The following is a 20,842-nucleotide window of genomic DNA, read 5'->3' on the forward strand; positions in this document are numbered from 1 at the left end:
CTACCAAAACCGATCCAAGGAGGAAAAGCCAGGGACAGTTTCATGGCCGGCCAAGACTCATTGATGAACATGGTTAGCAAAGGCTGGCTCATGTAGTCTGATCCAACAGAAGAGCTACTGTAGCTCAAATTGCTGAAAAAAAAATAATGCTGCTTCTAATAGAAAGGTATCAAAAACACGTGGCATTGAAGTTTGTTGTGTATTGGTCTGCATAGCTGCAGACCAGCTAGGGTGCCCAAGCAGACCTGTGCCCACAGCCAAAAGTGCCTACAATGGGCATGCGAGCATCAGAACTGGGCCATGAAGCAATGGAAGAAGGTGAACTGGTCTGATGAAATCAAGAATGGTTTGAGTTGTTCTCCAAATTCTCCAGATCTCAATCCAATCGAGTATCTGTGGGATGTGCTGGAAAAACAAGTATGACGCATGAAGGCCCCACCTCCTAACATGCAAGACTTAAAGTGGATGTAAACCCGATTCATGAATTTGACATACAGTTAGGTCCATATATATTTGGACACAGGCACAGTTTTCATACTTTTGGCTCTGTATGCCACCAAAATAAAATTTAAATGAAACAATCCAAATTGCTGCAAGTGCAGACTTTCAGCTTTAATTAGAGGGGTTGAACATAAATATCAAGTACAAATTTTAGGAACTGCAACCATTTTTATACACAGTCCCCCCATTTTCAGGGGCTCAAATGTAATTGGACAAATTAATATAATCATAAATAAAATGTTCATTTTTAATATTTTGTTGAGAATCTTTTACTGGCAAAGACTGCCTGAAGTCAGGAATCCATGGACATTACCAAAGACTGAGTTTCCTCCTTTCTGGTCCTTTGCCAGGCTTTAATTGCAGCTGTCTTCAGTTGTTCTTTGTTTGTGGGTCTTTCTGCCGTTAGTTTTGCCTTCAGCAAGTGAAATGCATGCTCAATTGGGTTGAGATTAGGTTACTGACTTGGTCATTGCAGAATATTCCACTTCTTTTCCTTCAAAAGCTCCTGGGTTGCTTTTGCAGTGTGCTTTGGATCATTGTCCATCTGTACTGTGAAGCGCCGTCCAATCAACTTTGTTGCATTTGGCTGAATCTGGGCTGACAGTATATCTCTAACCACTTCAGCCCCAGAAGGATTTACCCCCTTCCTGACCAGAGCACATTTTACAATTTGGCACTGCGTCGCTTTAACTGCTAATTGCGCGGTCATGCAATGCTGTACCCAAACGAAATTTGTGTCCTTTTCTTCCCACAAATAGAGCTTTCTTTTGATGGTATTTGATCACCTCTGCCGTTTTTATTTTTTGCGCTATAAACGGAAAAAGACCGAAAATTTAAAAAAAAAATGATATTTTCTACTTTTTGTTATAAAAAATCCAATAAGCTCAATTTTAGTGATACATTTAGGCCAAAATGTATTCGGCCACATGTCTTTGGTAAAAAAAATGTCAATAAGCGTATATTTATTGGCTTGCGCAAAAGTTATAGCGTCTACAAACTAGGGTACATTTTCTGGAATTTACACAGCTTTTAGTTTATGACTGCCTATGTCATTTCTTGAGGTGCTAAAATGGCAGGGCAGTACAAACCCCCACCCCAAATGACCCCATTTTGGAAAGTAGACACCCCAAGGAAATTGCTGAGAGGCACGTTGAGCCCATTGAATATTAATTTTTTTGTCCCAAGTGATTGAATGACAAAAAAAAAAAAAAAATTACAAAAAGTTGTCACTAAATGATATATTGCTGACACAGGCCATGGGCATATGTGGAATTGCACCCCAAAATACATTCAGCTGCTTCTCCTGAGTACAGGGATACCACATGTGTGGGACTTTTTGGGAGCCTAGCCGCGTACGGGGCCCCGAAAACCAATCACCGCCTTCAGGATTTCTAAGGGCGTAAATTTTTGATTTCACTCCTCACTACCTATCACAGTTTTGAAGGCCATAAAATGCCCAGATGGCACAAACCCCCCCAAATGACCCCATTTTGGAAAGTAGATACCCCAAGCTATTTGCTGAGAGGCATGTTGAATCCATGGAATATTTTATATTTTGACACAAGTTGCGGGAAAGTGACAATTTTTTTTTTTTGCACAAAGTTGTCACTAAATGATATATTGCTCACACAGGCCATGGGCATATGTGGAATTGCACCCCAAAATACATTTAGCTGCTTCTCCTGAGTATGGGGATACTACATGTGTGGGACTTTTGGGAGCCTAGCCGCGTACGGGGCCCCGAAAACCAATCACCGCCTTCAGGATTTCTAAGGGTGTAAATTTTTGATTTCACTCTTCACTGCTTATCACAGTTTCGGAGGCCATGGAATGCCCAGGTGGCACAACCCCCCCCCAAATGACCCCATTTTGGAAAGTAGACAGCCCAAGCTATTTGCTGAGAGGCATGGTGAGTATTTTGCAGCTTTCATTTGTTTTTGAAAATGAAGAAAGACAAGAAAAAACTTTTTTTTCCTTTTTTCAATTTTCAAAACTTTGTGACAAAAAGTGAGGTCTGCAAAATACTCACTATACCTCTCAGCAAATAGCTTGGGGTATCTACTTTCCAAAATGGGGTCATTTGTGGGGGTTTTGTGCCACCTGGGCATTCCATGGCCTCCGAAACTGTGATAGGCAGTGAAGAGTGAAATCAAAAATTTACGCCCTTAGAAAGCCTGAAGGCGGTGCTTGGTTTTCGGGGTCCCATACGCGGCTAGGCTCCCAAAAAGTCTCACACATGTGGTACTCAGGAGAAGCAACAGAATGTATTTTGGGGTGTAATTTCACATATTCCCATGGCATGTTTGAGCAATATATCATTTAGTGACAACTTTGTGCAAAAAAAAAAAAAAAAAATTGTCTCTTTCCCGCAACTTGTGTCGCAATATAAAATATTCCATGGACTCGACATGCCTCTCAGCAAATAGCTTGGGGTGTCTACTTTCCAAAATGGGGTCATTTGAGGGGGTTTTGAATTGTCCTGGCATTTTATGCACAACATTTAGAAGCTTATGTCACACATCACCCACTCTTCTAACCACTTGAAGACAAAGCCCTTTCTGACACTTTTTGTTTACATGAAAAAATTATTTTTTTTTTGCAAGAAAATTACTTTGAACCCCCAAATATTATATATTTTTTTAAAGCAAATGCCCTACAGATTAAAATGGTGGGTGTTTCATTTTTTTTTTTTCACACAGTATTTGCGCAGCGATTTTTCAAACGCATTTTTTGGGGAAAAAACACACTTTTTAAAAGTTTAATGCACTAAAACACACTATATTGCCCAAATGTTTGATGAAATAAAAAAGATGATCTTAGGCCGAGTACATGGATACCAAACATGACATACTTTACAATTGCGCACAAACGTGCAGTGGCAACAAACTAAATACATTTTTAAAAGCCTTTAAAAGCCTTTACAGGTTACCACTTTAGATTTACAGAGGAGGTCTACTGCTAAAATTACTGCCTCTCATGCAGCCGACTGCATTTGGTTGGGGATGTGAATGGGGGAATTACGGGCGCTGCAGAAGTGGTGGGTTCCCAATTAGGATTGGCGAATGCAGCAGGAAGGGCATTATGGGCACGACGGGCCTGTTTGTCTTCTTCTTGGTGGCAGCGGGACACTACTTGTGCTTGCCACCTCACCAGCTTGAACTGCACTTATGGGACTCGCCACGTCACCAAGTGTTACTGCAGTGCTGGTTTGACTACGACCGGGGTGTACTAGGCCGCTGGTGCTTGCCAGTTCACCAAAACGCTACCAAAAAAACTGTTAGCGTTCACAGGGATCAGGCCTGACTCTGCGAATGCTGCAGTTATGCGTTTAGTGTTTTGTAAGTGTCAGTGATCGATCGATACTGCACTTGGGTGGGCTGGGCTGGGCCGGGCGGAGGGGCAAAACACAGGTGCTAGCAGGTATCTGGGCTGATCCCGCTATCACTGCGTTTTTGGGAACACTAAACTGCTGGGGACGCTAGTATAGATCTGATCCATTCAGATACTATACCACTAAGGGAGGCGTATGCTGCGTGCGTGGGTGTTAGCGCTACTGGCGCTAACCTGACGCTGCCTGGGGCTGGTGCTTGCCAGTTCACCAAAACGCTGCCAAAAAAACTGTTAGCGATCGCAGGGATCAGGCCTGACTCAGCGAACGCTGCAGTTATGCGTTTAGTGTTTTGTGTCAGTGATCGATCGATACTGCACTTGGGTGGGCTGGGCCGGGCGGAGGGGCAAAACGCAGGTGCTAGCAGGTATCTGGGCTGATTCCGCTAACACTGCGTTTTTGGGAACCCTAAACTGCTGGGGACGCTAGTATAGATCTGATTAGATCAGATATTGATCCGATCAGATACTATACCACTAAGGGAGGTGTACGGTGCGTGCGTGGGTGTTAGCGGTACTGGCGCTAACCTGACGCTGCCTGGGGCTGGTGCTTGCCAGTTCACCAAAACGCTACCAAAAAAACTGTTAGCGATCGCAGGGATCAGGCCTGACTCTGCGAACGCTGCAGTTATGCGTTTAGTGTTTGTGACAGTGATCGATCGATACTGCACTTGGGTGGGCTGGGCCGGGCAGAGGGGCAAAACGCAGGTGCTAGCAGGTATCTGGGCTGATCCCGGTAACAATGCGTTTTTGGGAACCCTAAACTGCGGGAAACGCTAGTATAGATCTGATCGGATCAGATATTGATCCGTTCAGATACTATACCACTAAGGGAGGCGTATGCTGCGTGCGTGGGTGTTAGCGGTACTGGCGCTAACCTGACGCTGCCTGGGGCGATGCATATCACCGCCGGGCGATCAGAGGGCTAAACTTTTATTCAGTAATAAATGGCGGGTGCCCTGACACTATAAAAAATAAATGAACTAACATGTGTCACCCGTAACGGTTATACGGTGATCAGTGGTTAAAGGGTTAACTAGGGGGCAATCAAGGGTTTAAAACCTTTATAAAACGCTGACGGTGAACCTAAATATTTACCTCCCTAACTAGCGTCACCAGCGACACTAATACAGCGATCAGAAAAATTATCACTTAGTGACACTGGTGACGGGGGGTGATCAAGGGGTTAAAACTTTATTAGGGGGGGTTACCCTAGACCTAAAGGGGGCTAACCCTAACTGCCCTACCACACTAACTGTCACAAACTGACACAAATGCAGTAATCAGAAAAAAAAAAAAAAAACTGCTTGGTGTCAGTGTGACTGGGGGGTGATCAGGGGGGTGATCGGGGGTGTTTTGTGTGCCTGGCATGTTCTACTGTGTGTGTGTTTTCACTCACAGTGCAGTCTTCTCTCCTCGGCGCCGGAACGGAAACTGCCGAGCCGAGGAGAGATGACATCATTTCCTTTGCTGCTGTTTACCATACAGCAGCATAGGAATGATTTCATTAGCCGGCGGCGATCGCGAGGGGGGGGCCACGAATGGATGGCCTCCCCCTCACCTCCGATCGCCGCTGGACAAAAGCCGACCGCCTCGGGCACGCCCGCGGGAGGCAGATCACGTACGGGTACGTGATTCTGCCTGCCCATGCCATTCTGCCGACGTATATCATCGCGAGGCGGACGGCAAGTGGCTAAACACTGCAGAATTCATCCGGCTGCTTCTGTCTTCTGTCACATCATCAATAAACAGCAATGACCCAGTGCCACTGGAAGCCATGCATGCCGATGCCATCACACTGCCTCCACCAATTTTTTTTAGATGACATTGTGTGCTTTGAATCATAAGCTGTTCCAAGCCTTCTCCACACTTTCTTCTTCCCGTCATTCTGGTACAGATTAATCTTAGTTTCATCCATCCAAAGAATGCTTTTCCAGAACTGGCTTTTTTAGATGTTTTTTGGCAAAGTCTAATCTGGCTTTTTATTCTTCAGGCTTATGAATGGTTTGCACCATGTGGTGAACCCTCTGTATTTGCTCTCATGAAGTCTTCTCTTGGGTGTAGACTTTGACAATGATACACCCACCTCCTGGAGAGTATCCTTCACTTGTCTGGATCTTGTGAATGGGTTTTTCTTTACCATAGAGAGGATCCTGCGATCATCCACCACTACTGTCTTCCATGGACGTCCAGGCATTTTTATGTTGCTGAGCTCACCAGTGCATTCTTCTTTCCTCAGAATGTACCAAACTGTTGATTTGGCCACTCCTAATGTTGCTCCTATCTCTCTGATGGATTTGTTTAGTTTTTGAAGCCTTACAATGGCCTGTTTCACTTGCATGGACAACTCCTTTGAACACATCATGTATGTTCACAGCAATAGATTCCAAATGCAAATACACCACTTAGAATCAGCTCCAGATCAGCTCCTTTTACCTGCTTAATTGATGAAGAAATAACAAAGGAATAGCCCACACCTGGCCATGAAACAGCTTTTGATTCAATTGTCCAATTACTTTTGGTCCCTTGAAAAAGGGGGATGGCTATTCTTAAGAGCTGTAATTCCTAAACTCTTCCTCTGATTTGGATGCACTGTGCACAGAGTGTGCACTTTCATCATATATCCATTATATAACTATAGCTTGAATATGTTTTGGTAAATACATGAAAAAAACTAAAATTGTGCCTGTGTCCAAATATACATGGACCTAACTGTATATCTGTAGTGTTTACTCATCTCTCTTCAAAGCCCTGAGTCCTGTGTCTTTCTGCTGTTTCATTCCTATGTTCGCAGCATAAAAACTTCTGACAAGTTCTCAGATACAGGAGATAAAACCAGCCTGAAATGTGTGTCAGTGTGGGTGCTATAAATAGATTAGCAGAGAGCTTGTCTTGTCACAGCACAGCTCGGAAAGTATCTTCGTTCTTCTGCCTATGTGGAGGGGGGTGCCTTTCCTCCAGTCAGCTGTGACACAGTGTATGCCCAGACTACACTTCTACTACTGAATGAGGAAGTAAAAATCCTAACACAATGTAAGAATTCTAAAGAATAATACATGCTGAAGACGGCAGATATACATGTAAAACTTATGTAGGAGGATTTGCTTCATCCCTGTGTACCATCTGAGGCTGTTCACTTCACTGGGTATAGGAGTGGGTTTACATCCACGTTAAAGGATCTGCTGCTGATGTTTTGGTGCCAGATACCACAGCATACCTTCAGAGGTCTAGTGGAGTCCATGCTTTGATGGGTTATGGAGGGTGATCATAATGTTATTGCTGATAATGCGAACAATATGCACAGCTCTTTACAAAACAGAGAGACAGTACTGTTGCAATACAATTCAATACAAGGGCTACTCGTGACAGCTTAACGTTTTGCTTGGAAAGGTTGAGGGAAAAAGAAGACGATGACGACCAGGGGTAAGGTAGCTGGATATAGACACATAAAGTGTGAGCATGCTGTAAAGACTGGAGACTAAAACAGAGGGCAGATTATTTGGAGAAACACTATATGACTGCCAGAAGTCAACACCGACTTGATGTTAGTTAATAATATATATATATATATATATATATAAATATATATATATATATATATATATATATATATATATATATACACATATACAGTACACACATACACATTGTATATGTGAAGTACACACAACATTGTAAAGAGTCAGCTGATCACATGCTAACATTACACAGAACTAAGGCTACCTTCCCAAGCCTTTAAATAAAAATGACAAGTAAAATCCAGATGAGAGTTATCACTTCTGAATGATTTAACTTGTATGACCCATTTCAGTCAGCAATGATAAATAGGGGAGGGGAAATGAAATGAAGCATCAAGGCAGACGAGAAATATTTTGTGTATATAAAAAACAATGGGCAGGGATAGAATAGATAAGCATTCATAAAAGAATGCCATTCATGGTGGTTTCATTGTTCCAAGAACTTCAAATGAAAAAAGATAAAGAAGGAAGAAAGAAACCAACTTGTGAACTATCTTGACAGTTCTTACCACATCCCAAATATAATTGGAAAGGATTGAAAAAAATGCCCCCAAGGGATGGTGCGGGTAAGATGGATGTCAAGATAAACGAGACAATAATGTTTAATATAAATAAAATGTATATGTTTTTATACTATTTTTCCATTATTGTCTTGTTTATCTTGACATCCATCTTACCTGCACCATCCCTTGGGGGCATTTTTTCCAATCCTTTCCAAGAACTTCGAATGCTACTGTTTTAAGCATAAGGCTCCTTTCACACTGATGCGCTTTTTCAGTTCTTTTCCAGGGTAACAAAAACGCATGAAAACTATTCCCCATTAAATCCTAGGTAACTGTTTACACTGCAGGTGCTCTGCGTTAAGAAAAGTCTCAAATGCTGCATCTTTTTGTGCACCAAAAAGGCACCTTCCATTGTGGGTCAAGGAGAACAAATCAAAAGTGGATCAGTGTGAAAGGGCCCTAACACAGATGTTGCCCAATTGGACTTGTCACCTTATGGACTTGACCCACCATTCTGACAAAGCTGGACTTTTCAACAAATATTCTTGGCAGCCAAAGACTTTATCTTCTTTTAGTATCCAAGATTGCTATGTGAAAATATCTTGTACATCATACGGTCTAATGGTATGATTCACAACAAAAGCCCAAACTTTTCAGATTAATTTATTATAAGAAATAGAAGGCACCTGAACCACTGACTGGTTAGAAAATAAAGTAAGTGTCCTAATGTATATGGTTTTATTACCTGTATGGTACACACATATTGGTCATATGATTGGCAAAATATCTCGATATTCCTGCAGGTAGACCACTTGATGTTTGTGGACATAGCACTTTTTTTTACAAAACTAATGAAAGTTGAAAATAGGATTTGATTTTTATTATGCATCAATGGGAGTGGCTATGCCTGAACAAAAGACAGTTCTACTGATGCACCTGAAATTCAGGAGACTTTTGAAACCCTGGGAGCAACTGCAGCAGATTCAGCTGTCAGAGTCAGAGAAATACATTCCTTGTTAAGGGTACATGTTTAGCCACTTAAGGACCAAGCCTATTTCTGACACTTTTTGCTTACAAGTTAAAATCAGTATTTTTTGGTATAAAATTATGTAGAATGCCCAAACATTATGTATACATTTTTAGCAAAGACTCTGGAGAATAAAATGGCGGTCGTTGTAATATTTTATGCCACACGGCATTTACGCAGCTGTCTTTCAAATGCAATTTTTTGGAAAAAAAATACAGTGCACTGAATAAAAAAAAAAAAAAAAAAAAAACTAAACAGTAAAGTTAGCCCAATTTCTTTGTATCATGTGAAAGAGTAAATAGATACCTAACATTTTACAGTTTAAAATTGCGCATACTCGTGGAATGGCGACAAACTATGGTACTTAAAAATCTCCATAGGGGACGCTTTAAACATTTTTATCGATTACCATTTTAGAGTTACAGAGGAGGTATTTTGCTAGAATTATTGCTCTCACTCTGACGATCGCGGTGATACCTCTAATGTGTGATTTTAACACTACATTTGCGGGCTTGATTTACATATGCGTTTTCTTTGGTGCGCGAGCACACGGGAACAGGGGCGCTTTAAAAAAATAATAATTTCCTCTCATTTATTTGATTTTATTTTTTACACTGTCTCTTTAAAAATAAAAAAAAAATAAAAACTGATCACTTTTATTGCTGTCACAAGGAATGTAAACATCCTTTGTGACAGTAATAGGCAGCGACAGGTACTCTTTATGGAGGGATCTGGGGTCTAAAAGACCCCAGATCCCTCCTTTGCACTTAAAAGCATTCAAAATCCCAAAATCTGTGTTTTTTAATACTAGGGATATTTTTAAATTGGCGCCGTTGGCAGCCGTGTTGTGATGACGCTTCTGGATTACTACATTGGAGACCCAATCGAAGCCAATTCCGGCTTTGTTCGGGACTTCGGCCAGCCTGTGGACATGCCGGCTGGTTACTCGCATCTCCTGGTGGGACGGGAGACCCAGGCGGAGCAGCAGGAGGGGATGTTCCCTCCTGCTTCTTGTGATAACAGCCGAGCTGCTGCTGAGCCGCATCAGTTGTTATCACCAGAAAGCTGACCACCAGCTCTAAAAAACGATACTGGGGTGTAGCATGCAGCTGCAGGCATCACCCGGTACAACCACTTCCTCAAAACGACGTACAGGTACGTCGTTTCACAGGAAGTGGTTAGACAAGCTGCTCAAAATTGGGGGAAAAACTGACAGTTATGAAACCAGGTTAAAGCAGATGGACTGGTAGATTTTGATGAACTTTACATACAGTAAGTAATTAACAAATTAAAACTAACTCTTAACACTTTTAAGCAATTATGGAAAACGCTTCCTTTTGGGATAATGGTTTTAACTACCCCTGTCAGTGTTAAATGACACATCTCAACATTCTGACACTTTTGCTGGACATCTGTTATAAATGTGTGAAAAATTACAGACTTACTTATGGGATCAACACGATCCATGGTGGATCATTCTTCAGAGGGCATTTGTTGGTGGTAAGGAGTTGAAACGGCCTGTTTCAACCCCTAAAAGTCCACAGCACCAAAACCATGTGCATTGCACTGCAGTTGCGGCACTGACCCATTCACGTGAGTGGACTGCATTCAGTGGGAGGATAATGTTTGGCACGGTATGTGTACACCTGTACAGCTGCCTTTGCCACTTAGGGGAAGTGGATGGGGGAGTTCCGTAAAAATTGCAGCTTAACCACATGCTTTTACCACAACCCAAGTTTTAAACTAAGCCTTAAAGTGTAATGCTGCCCATACACTAATTGAAAAATCATCCGAAATTCGTCATTTAGACAGTTTATTCATTTTTCGGCCAGTTAATGGGCACAAAATCAATAATCGTTGGGACCTTTTTGAGCCAACAAAACGAAGGACAAGTTTGGAAATTTTCTGCCGAACAAACGATAAATTGAAAGGTTAATGTGTTTCCCATCCGAGCTGTCTGCACTAGGTATATGTAAAAAAACAAACAAAAAATGCATTTATTTATGTCCACTGAATGATTTATCGGTCATTATATGATGGCACTATCATTTGCGCTCACGGCCGAATGTTCGTTTTTCGAAAATGGGTTTGGCTGATTTTTCGTATAGTGTATGGCCAGCATTACTCCACTTTCATGAAAAGAAAATATATATAGCAAATTAAAATATATATAAAAAAAAAAAATATATATATATATATATATATATATATATATATATATATATATATATATATGTACACCCCTCACATGTTTGTAAATATGTTATTATATCTTTTCATGTGACAACACTGAAGAAATTACGATTTACACTTTGCTACAATGTAAAGTAGTGAGTGTACAGCTTGTATAACGCTGTAAATTTGCTGTCCCCTCAAAATAACTCAACACACAGCCATTAATGTCTAAACTGCTGGCAACAAAAGTGAGTACACCCCTAAGTGAAAATGTCCAAATTGGGCCCAAAGTGTCAATATTTTGTGTGGCCACCATTATTTTCCAGCACTGCCTTAACCCTCTTGGGCATGGAGTTCACCAGAGCTTCACAGAATGCCACTGGAGTACTCTTCCACTCCTCCATGATGACAGCACGGAGCTGGTGGATGTTAGAGACCTTACGCCCCTCCACCTTCTGTTTGAGGATGCCCCACAGATGCTCAATTTTTTTATAAAAAAAAAAAAAAGTAAAAAAAAAAAAATACACAAAAAAAATATAAAATAAAAAAACCAAAAATAGTTGTCGTTTTATTGTTCTCTCTCTCTCTATTTTCTCTCTATTGTTCTGCTCTTTTTTACTGTATTCTATTCTGCAATGTTTTATTGTTATGTTTTATCATGTTTGCTTTTCAGGTATGTAATTTTTTTATAGTTTACTGTGTTTTAAACATTTTTTTGTTTTCAGGTACGCCATTCAGCTGCAGCGCGGATTTATTTATCTTGACAGCAACAGCGTTTGCTCCCACGATACATAAAGCCGTGACTCCAGCGCTGTCGGAGGTGATTTCACCACCACAGTTACATACTTCAGCATTTATGCCGAAGCGTGGGGGCAGCAGTGGGTGGAGGAGCGATTTGCTCCTGCCTTTTGCGGGAGGATGCCCCCATGCTTCGGCATATATATATTTTAGGTAGGCACAGGTTGCGTTAAATGTTTTATTTTTTACTATGTTTTTTTTTTGTATTTGCTTTGCAGGTATGGTAAGTATTACTGTTATACTGTAATGTTACTTTGTTTTTTGTTAACCATCATTTGCTTAGCAGGTACGCCATTCAGTTGCAGCGCAGATTTATTTATCTTGACAGCAACAGCATTTGCTCCCACGATACATAAAGCCGTGACTCCAGCGCTGTCGGAGGTGATTTCACCACCACAGTTACATACTTCAGCATATATGCCGAAGCGTGGGGGCAGAAGTGGGTGGAGGAGCGATTTTCTCCTGCCTTTTGCGGGAGGATGCCCCCATGCTTCGGCATATATATATTTTAGGTAGGCACAGGTTGCGTTAAATGTTTTATTTTTTACTATGTTTTTTTTTTGTATTTGCTTTGCAGGTATGGTAAGTATTACTGTTATACTGTAATGTTACTTTGTTTTTTGTTAACCATCATTTGCTTAGCAGGTACGCCATTCAGTTGCAGCACGGATTTATTTATCTTGACAGCAACAGCGTTTGCTCCCACGATACATAAAGCCGTGACTCCAGCACCACCACAGTTACATACTTCAGCATATATGCCGAAGCGTAGGGGCAGTGGGTGGATGAGCAATTTGCTCCTGCCTTTTGCGGGAGGATGCCCCCATGCTTCGGCATATATAAATGGTGCATGTATGCCCATCATTAGAAGTGGGTGGATGAAGGGAGGTATTCTAATGGTGGGCATACCCACCAATCAATATCTTTTTTTCGTTCAGCCCACAGGCTGCATGAAAAAAAAGTTTACAATATATGCCCAACAAGGACCAGCAACGTACTGGTATGTTGCTGGACTTTGAGTGGTTATACCAGAATGATGCCTGCAGGTTTAGGTATCATCTTGGTATCATTCTTTTCAGCCAGCGGTCGGCTTTCATGTAAAAGCAATCCTAGCGGCTAATTAGCCTCTAGACTGCTTTTACAAGCAGTGGGAGGAAATGCCCCCCCCCCACCGTCTTCCATGTTTTTCTCTGGCTCTCCTGTCCCAACAGGGAACCTGAGAATGCAGCCGGTGATACGGCCAGCTGACCATAGAGCTGATCAGAGACCAGAATGGCTCCAAACATCTCTATGGCCTAAGAATCCGGAAGCTACGAGCATTTCATGACTTAGATTTCGCCGGATGTAAACAGCGCCATTGGGAATTTGGGAAAGCATTTTATCACACCGATCTTGGTGTGGCCAGATGCTTTGAGGGCAGAGGAGAGATCTAGGGTCTAATAGACCCCAATTTTTTCAAAAAAGAGTACCTGTCACTACCTATTGCTATCATAGGGGATATTTACATTCCCTGAGATAACAATAAAAATGATTTAAAAAAAATAAAAATGAAAGGAACAGTTTAAAAATAAGATAAAAAATCAAAAAATTAATAATAAAAAAAAAAAAAGCACCCCTGTCCCCCCCTGCTCTCGCGCAAAGGCGAACGCAAGCGTTGGTCTGGCGTCAAATGTAAACAGCAATTGCACCATGCATGTGAGGTATCACCGCGAAGGTCAGATCGAGGGCAGTAATTTTAGCAGTAGACCTCCTCTGTAAATCTAAAGTGGTAACCTGTAAAGGCTTTTAAAGGCTTTTAAAAATGTATTTAGTTTGTCGCCACTGCACGTTTGTGCGCAATTTTAAAACATGTCATGTTTGGTATCCATGTACTCGGCCTAAGATCATCTTTTTTATTTCATCAAACATTTGGGCAATATAGTGTGTTTTAGTGCATTAAAATTTTAAAAAGTGTGTTTTTTCCCCAAAAAATGCGTTTGAAAAATCGCTGCGCAAATACTGTGTGAAAAAAAAAAATGAAACACCCACCATTTTAATCTGTAGGGCATTTGCTTTAAAAAAATATATAATGTTTGGGGGTTCAAAGTAATTTTCTTGCAAAAAAAAATAATTTTTTCATGTAAACAAAAAGTGTCAGAAAGGGCTTTGTCTTCAAGTGGTTAGAAGAGTGGGTGATGTGTGACATAAGCTTCTAAATGTTGTGCATAAAATGCCAGGACAGTTCAAAACCCCCCCAAATGACCCCATTTTGGAAAGTAGACACCCCAAGCTATTTGCTGAGAGGCATGTCGAGTCCATGGAATATTTTATATTGTGACACAAGTTGCGGGAAAAAGACAAATTTTTTTTTTTTTTGCACAAAGTTGTCACTAAATGATATATTGCTCAAACATGCCATGGGAATATGTGAAATTACACCCCAAAATACATTCTGTTGCCTCTCCTGAGTACGGGGATACCACATGTGTGAGACTTTTTGGGAGCCTAACCGCATAGGGGACCCCGAAAACCAAGCACCGCCTTCAGGCTTTCTAAGGGCGTAAATTTTTGATTTCACTCTTCACTGCCTATCACAGTTTCGGAGGCCATGTAATGCCCAGATGGCACAAACCCCCCCCAAATGACCCCATTTTGGAAAATAGACACCCAAAGCTATTTGCTGAGAGGTATAGTGAGTATTTTGCAGACCTCACTTTTTGTCACAAACTTTTGAAAATTGAAAAAAGAAAAAAAAAAAACGTTTTTCTTGTCTTTCTTCATTTTCAAAAACAAATGAGAGCTGCAAAATACTCACCATGCCTCTCAACAAATAGCTTGGGGTGTCTACTTTCCAAAATGGGGTCATTTTGGGGCGGTTTTGTGCTATCTTGGCATTTTATGGCCTTCAAAACTGTGATGGGTAGTAAGGAGTGAAATCAAAAATTAACGCTCTTAGAAATCCTGAAGGCGGTGATTGGATTTCGGGGCCCCGTATGAAGCTAGGCTCCCAAAAAGTGCCACTCATGTGGTATCCCCGTACTCAGGAGAAGCAGCAGAATGTATTTTGGGGTGTAATTCCACATATGCCCATGGCATGTTTGAGCAATATATCATTTAGTGACAAAAAAATAAATAAAAAATTGTCACTTTCCCGCAACTTGTGTCAAAATATAAAATATTCCATGTACTCATCATGCCTCTCAGCAAATAGCTTGGGGTGTCTACTTTCCAAAATGGGGTCATTTGGGGGGGTTTTGTGCCATCTGGGCATTTTATGGCCTTCAAAAATGTGATAGGTAGTGAGGAGTGAAATCACAACTTTACGCCCTTAGAAATCCTGAAGGCGGTGCTGGGTGTTCGGGGCCCCGTACGCGGCTAGGCTCCCAAAAAGTCCCACACATGTGGTATCCCCGTACTCAGGAGAATCAGCAGAATGTATTTTGGGGTGCAATTCCACATAAGCCCATGGCCTGTGTGAGCAATATATCATTTAGTGACAACTTTGTGCAAAAAAAAAAAAAAATTGCCACTTTCCCGCAACTTGTGTCAAAAAATAAAATATTCCATGGACTCAACATGCCTCTCAGCAAATAGCTTGGGGTGTCTACTTTCCGAAATGGGGTCATTTGGGAGGAGGTTGTGCTATCTTGGCATTTTATGGCCTTCAAAACTGTGATAGGTAGTGAAGAGTAAAATCAAAAATTTATGCCCTTAGAAATCCTGAAGGCGGTGCTTGGTTTTCGGGTCCCCGTACGCGGCTAGGCTCCCAAAAAGTCCCACACATGTGGTATCCCCGTACTCAGGAGAAGCAGCAGAATGTATTTTGGGGTGTAATTCCACATATGCCCATGGCATGTTTGAGCAATATATCATTTAGTGACAACTTTGTGCAAAAAAAAAAACCAAAAAAACAAATTGTCACTTTCCCGCAACTTGTGTCCAAATATAAAATATTCCATGGACTCAACATGCCTCTCAGCAAATAGCTTGGGGTGTCTACTTTCCAAAATGGGGTCATTTGGGGGGGGTTTGTGCCATCTTGGCATTTTATGGCCTTCAAAACTGTGATAGGTAGTGAGGAGTAAAATAAAAAATGTATGCCCTTTGAAATCCTGAAGGCGGTGCTTAGTTTTCGGGGCCCCGTACGCGGCTAGGCTCCCAAAAAGTCCCACACATTTGGTATCCCCGTACTCAGGAGAAGCAGCTGAATGTATTTTGGGGTGCAATTCCACATATGCCCATGGCCTGTGTGAGCAATATATCATTTAGTGACAACTTTTTGTAATTTTTTTTTTTTGTCATTATTCAATCACTTGGGACAAAAAAAATAAATATTCAATGGGTTCAACATGCCTCTCAGCAATTTCCTTGGGGTGTCTACTTTCCAAAATGGGGTCATTTGGGGGGGTTTTGTACTGCCCTGCCATTTTAGCACCTCATGAAATGACATAGACAGTCATAAACTAAAAGCTGTGTAAATTGCAGAAAATGTACCCTAGTTTGTAGGCGCTATAACTTTTGCGCAAACCAATAAATATACGCTTATTGACATTTTTTTTACCAAAGACATGTGGCCGAATACATTTTGGCCTAAATGTATGACTAAAATTGATTTTAATGGATTTTTTTTATAACAAAAAGTAGAAAATATCATTTTTTTTCAAAATTTTCGGTCTTTTTCCGTTTATAGCGCAAAAAATAAAAGCGGCAGAGGTGATCAAATACCATCAAAATAAAGCTCTATTTGTGGGAAGAAAAGGACGCAAATTTCGTTTGGGTACAGCATTGCATGACCGCGCAATTAGCAGTTAAAGCGACGCAGTGCCAAATTGTAAAAAGTGCTCTGGTCAGGAAGGGGGTAAATCCTTCCGGGGCTGAAGTGGTTAACAGAGCAGTGGTCATCTTGGAGGTGTGTTTGGGGTCATTATCATGTTGAAGTACTGCCCTGCGTCCCAGTCTCCGAAGGGAGAGGATCATGCTTCAGTATGTCACAGTACATGTTGGCATTCATGGTTCACTCAATGAACTGTAGTTCCACAGTGCCGGCAGCACTCATGCAGCCCCAGACCATGACACTCCCACCACTATGCTTGACTGTAGGCAAGACACATTTGTCTTTGTACTCCTCACCTTGTTGCCACCACACATGCTTGACACCATCTGAACCAAATATGTTTATCTTGGTCTCATCAGACCACAGGACATGGTTCCAGTAATCCATGTTCTTAGTCCGCTTGTCTTCAGCAAACTGTTTGCAAGCTTTCTTGTGCATTATCTTTGGAAGAGGCTTCCTTCTGGGGCGACAGCCAAGCAGACCAATTTGATGCAGTGTGCGGCGTATGGTCTGAGCACTGACAGGCTGACCCCCCCACCCCTTCAACCTCTGCAGCAATGCTGGCAGCACTCATATGTCTATTTCCCAAAGACAACCTCTAGATATGACGCTGAGCATGTGCACTCAACTTCTTTGGTCGACCATGGCGATGCCTGTTCTGAGTGGAACTTGTCCTCTTAAACCGCTGTATGGTCTTGGCCACCCTGCTGCAGCTCAGTTTCAGGGTCTTGGCAATCTTCTTTGAGACTAGGCCATCTTTATGTAGAGCAACAATTCTTTTTTTCAGATCCTCAGAGAGTTCTTTGCCATGAGGTGCCATGTTGAACTTCCAGTGACCAGTATGAGAGAGTGAGAGCGATAACATCAAATCTAACACACCTGCTACTCATTCACCCCTGAGATCTTGTAACACTAACGAGTCACATGTCACCGGGGAGGGAAACTGGCTAATTGGACCCAATTTGGACATTTTCACTTAGGGGTAAAAATACAGAAGGCCTTCGCGCTACTAAGATGTGTTTAAAATAATCTCTTAATCATTAAAAGAGGGAAACCCTCGTAAGCTATAAATCTTGTAAATAAACAATGAAATAACCAAAATGCGTACCGTGCATTAAAGTGCAATCAAATGAAATGAAGTAAGCTGTCTGCAGCAGGATCTTCCAGTGTTCACAATCCACTCATAAATACATACAATCATAAGGTGATTCCGCGCTACAGCAATAATGTTCAAAAAGTGCTCAATAAATAAAGTCAATAGACACTGTGTGAATGGTGCCCAATGAATTGGGATAATAAAAGTGCAAAAGTGATTAGTCCATAAGTTGGTATATCAATCTGGGGGCATTAAATTCAATATGATGATGGTCTCTTAATTTAACATTTTTCAGTTAATGTCCAGAAAAAGTTTTTACAAAAATGTGTTTAGATCAATAGTACAGCAAACAGGCGAGAAGTTTATAATCCCATAAATGAGCTCACAGAACCCTCACCTTCATATCTTGAAATGTCAGCATAAGGTAACAAACAGGGATCTATTCCGTTATTCCAACTTCCACCACCAGGGGTTCCTTCGTTCCATTAAGTGTAAACCCTTGATATCTTGAAATGTCAGCATAGATAATATACAGGAATCTATTCTGCTATTTTAACATCCACCACCAGGGGGGTCCTCCGTTCCACTATGTATATAACCTGAATGGATACTCCCCCTCCGCGTCCTCATTTAATCTCGTGCCCGCAGCAAGGGGGGTGGGGGTGGGGGGGAGAGATGGGTAAGGATAGGAGAGATAAAACTCCAATGGTGTAGTATGTTAGCGATAAATACAATTTTTTATTAGAAGATAAAGCTGGACTCTTACATTAAAAGATTAAAAAACAGGCATAAACAGCTAATAAGGCATCTGGACGCCGTTCTCACATCACTTCCAGTATACTTCAACCTCCGGCCACTCCCTACGCGTTTCGTCATCACGTGACTTCACCAGGGGATCCTGATTGGCTGTGGAAACTGTGTTTATATCTAGTAAAACTGAAAATGAAGTCGCGGCCATTTTATTGTAGTCCGCTGTATGCAACAACTGCGGCCATTTTCTTATAGTCAGTATTGTGTCTTCACAGCGGCCATTGTGTAAAAAAGAACACCTTTGCTGACACCTTTAAAGCAGGGTTCTAATATATTAGCTGGAGCTAAGGATTGATGCCGAGTGTAATCTGTTCACAACCTGTGGCTACTACTCAAACAAAACCGCCACTTCCGCTTGTGGAAAATTTAATATGACGGACAAAAAATGTATTTCTATAAAATATTAAAACGACCCCAAATAAAAATCTCACTAAATGGTCTTGTGTAGGTTAAAATGCAAAAGAATAAGGAAAAAAATAAGGAAAAAAAGAAGAAAAATGAAAAAATAGGTGAATGAAGAAGGATAAATTAAATAAATAAATAAAATAAAATGAAACAAAAATACGGTAGCAAAAAATATAGTCAATAAAAATAAAAATAAAAATGACAACAAAAATAAAAATATTAATAAAAAATAAAAAATAAACATACAAATAAAATTAAAATAAATATAAATAAAAAAAAAATCTAATTAAAAATAAAATGGAAAATAATAAAGAAATAATAAAAAAATAAAAAAATAAATAAAATTAATTTGAATAAAATAAAAACAAAAATAAGAAAAATAAAACATAAAAAGGGAGAAAAACAAATAATGGTAAGTTAGATGTTAAACAAAATCTTATAATTTTGGCTATAATTTTTTATGAACCGTGTATACAATGTGGTGTATAAAAAAGAAATAAAAAGTTTTCAAAAAGGGGGGAGTGAGATAAAAATCAAAACCTAAACATATCTCAATGATGTAGATAGAATCAAACAAGGAGGTAAAATATTTGTTGTATACCGGAAATAAAGCAAGCACTGCATTCCAAAATAACAATTATAAACAGTCATAAGAGATATATAACATAATCATAGGTTAAAAATTACTCAGAAAGCAGTTGAGATCAAATTCAACATTTAGACCTCCAGGTGTTAAACTTTTCATAGTATATATCCACCTTGACTCTTTCTGGCTAATAGTCCTGATCTTATGGCTGCCTCTCCATGATGCATTATATTTTTCTATGCCCCAGAATTGTAGCTGGGATGGATCTTTATTATGAACTGTGGCAAAATGTTTCAAAACATTATGTTTGGGAAACCCATTTATAGTGTTCTGAACATGTTCTTTCACTCTGACTTTAAGTGCCCTTTTTGTTCTGCCTATATACTGTAAATTACAGCTACATTGGAGGCAGTACACTACCCCTTCAGTATGGCAACCTATGAAGTCCTTGATCTCATAGGTGCGGCCTGTAGTAGTAGCTGTGAATTTTGACCTCTTGAAAAAAATTTCAAAGAAAGAGGTCAGAATTCACAGCTACTACTACAGGCCGTACCTATGAGATCAAGGACGTCATAGGTTGCCATACTGAAGGGGTAGTGTACTGCCTCCAATGTAGCTGTAATTTACAGTATATAGGCAGAACAAAAAGGGCACTTAAAGTCAGAGTGAAAGAACATGTTCAGAACATTATAAATGGGTTTCCCAAACATAATGTTTTGAAACATTTTGCCGCAGTTCATAATAAAGATCCATCCCAACTACAATTCTGGGGCATAGAAAAATATAATGCATCATGGAGAGGCAGCCATAAGATCAGGACTATTAGCCAGAAAGAGTCAAGGTGGATATATACTATGAAAAGTTTAACACCTGGAGGTCTAAATGTTGAATTTCATCTCAACTGCTTTCTGAGTAATTTTTAACCTATGATTATGTTATATATCTCTTATGACTGTTTATAATTGTTATTTTGGAATGCAGTGCTCGCTTTATTTCCGGTATACAACAAATATTTTACCTCCTTGTTTGATTCTATCTACATCATTGAGATATGTTTAGGTTTTGATTTTTATCTCACTCCCCCTTTTTGAAAACGTATTTCTTTTTTATACACCACACTGTATACACGGTTCATAAAAAATTATAGCCAAAATTATAAGATTTTGTTTAACATCTAACTTACTATTATTTGTTTTTCTCCCTTTTTTATGTTTTATTTTTCT

General features: G+C 40.4%; 1 protein-coding gene across 5 annotated transcripts in view; it reads right to left on the minus strand.

The window, feature by feature from the left end:
* FAM184A (family with sequence similarity 184 member A) overlaps nucleotides 1-20,842 on the minus strand; it is a 434,097-nt gene that overhangs the window by 131,361 nt on the left and 281,894 nt on the right. The window lies entirely within an intron of this gene.

This window comes from Aquarana catesbeiana, linkage group LG04 (assembly GCF_042186555.1).
Source record: "Aquarana catesbeiana isolate 2022-GZ linkage group LG04, ASM4218655v1, whole genome shotgun sequence".
Classification (NCBI taxonomy): Eukaryota; Metazoa; Chordata; class Amphibia; order Anura; family Ranidae; genus Aquarana; species Aquarana catesbeiana.